The sequence below is a fragment of the Condylura cristata genome, unplaced genomic scaffold (assembly GCF_000260355.1).
Source record: "Condylura cristata isolate star-nosed mole 26May11 unplaced genomic scaffold, ConCri1.0 scaffold00003, whole genome shotgun sequence".
Classification (NCBI taxonomy): Eukaryota; Metazoa; Chordata; class Mammalia; order Eulipotyphla; family Talpidae; genus Condylura; species Condylura cristata.
The window spans coordinates 32456002-32460889 of NW_004567104.1; positions in this window are offsets into that span (position 1 = coordinate 32456002).

Sequence of the window (4888 nt, forward strand, 5' to 3'; positions counted from 1 at the left end):
CAGTGGGTGAGACAGGAGAGGTTTGCTGCCCAATGTGGGTTAGCTGCCTCACTGGTGCTTAGAATTCAGGTCATCTCGGTGGGCCTTCCAGGTGGGAGTGCTGAGACTTAATTCCTGAACCAGCAACGAGGCCCTTTTAGAGGTCTGGGGCACCATAGGTGGTCTAGCTCCTGAGGTGGGGATCAAACTCAGGCCTCAACATTGATAGCACTGAGACTTAACCCCTAGGCCATCAGAAAGGTCCTAGGAAGGTGTTTTTTTATTCCCCTAGGCAGAAGGGTAAGGGGGGTGAAAGGGTAGATTAGTTAAAAAAAAAAAAAAGAACATGTTCATTTAGATAAGGTATTATTATTTCTGATATTGCTAATGTTAAAATTTTATGGCCAAGTTCCCATCGTTTTGTAGACATCTTTTAGTATGTAATTATTTTAAATATAGCCTATTATTTTAATTATCTTTAATTAAAAGCACTTTTACATATCAATGTGTATTCCAGTAAAAAGGAACTTTGAATTCTTTTCCACTTTATAATGCAGTACCGATTTCTCTCTTTAAAATGATTTTATATGTGGGTAATAAGTTCCAGGGAGTTCCTTGGATAAGCTATGAATTTTAAAACTAACCCACATTTTTATTTTATTGTGCTACAAAAATAAATGTTAAAGGACTTTTCTCTAAGTGTTTTTATGCCTTCACTAAGTACTTTTCTTTTATCTGATTAGTCACATGCTGCTTTCAATGAATACTAACTACTTCTATTTGGCATTCTATTTCATAGAGAGAAGGTAGATTCACCATGTCCTAATTATCATTATTATTCCATTACTGGGGTAGCCCCCAGAGACCTCAAGAATGTATCGTGTTATTTGCCATCATGGTCCATCATAACCATCTGGAATTAATGCACAATTAAGTTGAGCCATGAATATCCCAATTCAGATAACTCTTGAAAAAAAAAAACATCTGGGGTAATTTCAGAATATATATTTTTTCATTGATTTTTAAAAGAGTCTTCCTGAAGTTTACAAAATGATATCTATTACTTATCATTTAATTTTGGACTTAATTTTGGATTTTTTCCAAAATTAGACAGCTCTGAGGGTGGAGACTTATTTGAATAAATCAGGGAAAGCCCAATTTCCTTTATTTGGAGGTCTCACTCTGCTCCTTTCTATTCCTCCATTACCATCTATGTTCCTCCTGTGGTTAGTTCCTTCTTTCTTTCCCTGTCACTATTTTATCTTAACCTTATCAAGGTGTCTATCCCTCTTGACCCCCTCCTTCTGGGTGCCCTGCTTGTTTTAGTTTTCTCCTGCCATTTCTTGGAATGCTACAAAGCTAGCTCACTTTTCATAGCTCTTGTTCTTTTTATTTCATATTGACATTGCTTAATTTTGGTGGTTTATCAAAATAATTCATGTCCATTATAAAGAATGTAAAAGAAAAAAAGCAGGAAGAAATGAAAACCATTTGTTATTCCAACTCCCAGGTGTAACTAATATTTTTTTATTGCTGTACGCTATTCAATCTGTATTTTCTAAAGGTTTATTTTATTTATGCATACAGGAACTGGGGTGTAGGCCAGAGGTGTGGAACTGGGGTGTAGGCCAGAGGTGATCTCTGGTGTGAGAGCATTCACCAGAGACAGAGTGGGGAAGTGAGCAGGCAGATGGACTGAACCAGTGCTGAGGGGAGCAGCCTGTAGGACAGGAGAGGTCTGCTGCGCCATGTGGGTCAGCGCCCTGGCCAGGGATTGAAATTGTGCTGCAGTGGCTGCCAGAGACTTATCCCCTTGCGCTACCAGGGAGGCCCTCAATCTGTTTTTAATTTAACAATAAACAAAATAGGACCTTATTAGATATACTTTCATAACTAGATTTTTTGCCTTCACAATTCATCAGAAGTATTTCACCTCTAATTCATCTAAATTCTAATTCATCTAAAAATTTAATATATTATTGAAAAGAAATTGGAATATCTACAAAAGTAGAATAAAAAATGAAGTCACTTATAATTTTATCATCTAGAGATAATTACTCTTAATATTCTGACCTATTTATTTCTAATCTTTTTCTATATGCATATTTCTATTATATTATTACAAAAACCACATCAAACTCTATGAAGATTTTATAAAATGTTAAATTCTGTATAAAATTATTCAACAATTACTCAATAAACATTTATTGAGTACTTCCGACATCCTGGTAAAATGGAGAAGTAGACAGAGTATTTCACCTCTAATCAATTTACAAAGTATTTCACCTCTAATCAATTTAAATGATGATAAAATTATACGTGATTTCATTTTTTTTTAAAGATTTATTTATTTGTGGATACAGAACTGGGGCATAGGCCAGAGGCTCAGGGGCAGTGAGGGGCTTCACCAGAGACAGAGTGGGGAGCAGAACAGGAAGATAGATGAAGTACACTGCTGAGGGGAGCAGCGGGCGTGTCAGGAGAGGTCTGCCGTGCCATGTGGGTCACCTCTGGGGTGGCGGGGATCAAACTCATGTGGAAGTGGCTTTAGCCTTTCAGTGCTGTGCTTTAACCCGCCGCGCCACTAGGGAGGGCCCGTGATTTCATTTTCTATTCTGCTTTTCTAGATATTCCAACTTCTTTTCAATGACATATTAAATTTTTAGATGAATTAGAGGTGAAATACTTCTGTGAAGTCAAAGATATTTTCTATTTAAGTGAAGATAAAAAGCAATATGCAAACAAATAAGAATGGATACGACACCTTGAGCAACTGTCCTGTAGAATAAAAGAAAGCAGGGTGAGGAGTGGAGACAATTGAAAAGGAAGCTGGCTCTCTAGGGAGTTGAAGAATATATTTCACTAGATTCCAGAAAATAAACACCTAGAATTGTGGTGTTATTTTTCTGGATTTTGGGTATTTGTGTTCTACTGGCACTTTTTAGTTACTTTGTGTGTGAGTTCTCCTTTTTTTTTTTTTTTTAAAGATTTATTTATTTATGCATACAGAACTGGGGTACAGGCCAGAGGATCAGGGGCTGTGAGAGGATTCACCAGAGACAGAGTGGGGAGCAGAACAGGCAGATCATTGAAATACACTGCTGAGGGGAGCAGCTGGAGAGATCTGCCGAGCCATGTGGGTCACCTCCGGGGCGGGGATCAAACTCATGCTGAAGTGGCTTTTGCTTCTTAGTGCTGAGCTTTATCCCACTGTGCCTCCAGGGAGGGCCCTATTCTAACACAATGCCTTTTTGGGGAGGGAGTCACTCATTTACAGAAATGTCACCTGTTGTTAAATTAAGCATTTTTAGGGCGTTACTGGTTAATGTGTAAGGATGTGTCTCTCTAATGGTCTTCAATCTTCATGTCCCCACTCCTGCTCCATGTCTGGGGATATTTTCTAGAGCAGTCCCTGCCTGGGGATGATTTTCATTTCTATAGCTGGTTTAACTACTAAGTTAATCATTTCTACCCTCACCTCCTGTTTCTGGCCTGTGAAGCCTCCATCCCAAATTTCCTACTCTAAACCTCCGTCACCACTCATTTTAGCCCCCAAACAGTATGAACTTCAGTCCTCACAAATGGAAGATCCGTAGGGCTTCCCTATGCGAGGAAGGATGAGAGCTCCAACTCTCCAGGGCAGAGTGGTGTTGGAGCCAGTGCTTTGATGGGTCAAGCTGGTGGGTAGAGATCCTGGCTTAGCAGAGCAGAAGCTCAACTTGGCGGTGCCACTTGGAAGCCCCACGGACTCAGCACTTGGAAGCCCCACGGACTCAGCACTTGGAAGCCTCACGGACTCAGCACTTGGAAGCCCCACGGACATCTGAAAGTGAGGCTGAAAACTGGAGGCGTGGTGCATATGAGGACAGCAAAACATCACCCGCCCAGATGCCACTGCAGCTTCATGCAGCAGGACACCCTCTTGCCCACTTTGGTTAATGGCGCTCGCTTCTTTCCAGCTCATTCTCTGAGCAACTGCTACTAGCCATTTACCTTCTACAGACACCTCTTTTACTTTTCAACATGGCAAAGACTTTCGAAATCCCAGTGTCTGCTTGCATTTAGAGAAGCCCCTCGATACTTTCACATGCTCATTTGTTGATAGAAGAATTTTGAAATCCAGACCCACTTCTTCCCATGCTGCAGAAAGTGGAAGGTTTGAAAGCAGTTGGGAGATGACAGGAATTCATGTCTGGGTCTGTGGAAGCTTTAACATCTTGTTAGCGGAGACATTTGCTTGGCAGACTTCCAGCCGAGATGCCAGGCTGAACTCGGTGGTGTGGCAGCATTTGAAACCTCATGTTCTGCATGTGCTGCTGCTCACTCTGTGGTCCAGACAAATATAGTGGTGTTGTTACCATCACTTGCGTTGCTGCCTTGAGTCTCAGAGCCAAGATATTTTTAGCTGCATAGATTCTGTACTGCACTGATAATGTAAACTGATTTGCATACGTAGCTTCCTATTTTTATGTTTTAGAAACAATTTCAGGATATTTAAGGTAGCAGTGGATCACAGGGAACATAATTACTAAAGCACAACAAACATTTCCAACATTTTGGAGAATAGTGTTGTTGGGAAAATTTATTTCCTTTGATCTTTAAAAAAGTTTGTCTACCTTTCCTTGCATATTTTGTATGCTAGTGAGGCCTGCAGTACTCAACCTACTGACTGGAACCCCCAAATGCACATGAGTACAACCTGAACATCTTTTGAAACGTGTCAATGACAGCGTCCCATTGCCAGAGATTTTGGTTCCAATTCTGGTTGCCTTGGCTCTGACAGTCTTTAAGGCCACCCAGGGGATTCATTATGCAACTATGATTAAGGAGCCACTGTAGGTAGGAAAAGATGGGCAAGGATGTCAATCTCTCCTTCCCTCAAAGAGTTAAAGAGCAGAACAGTGTGGTG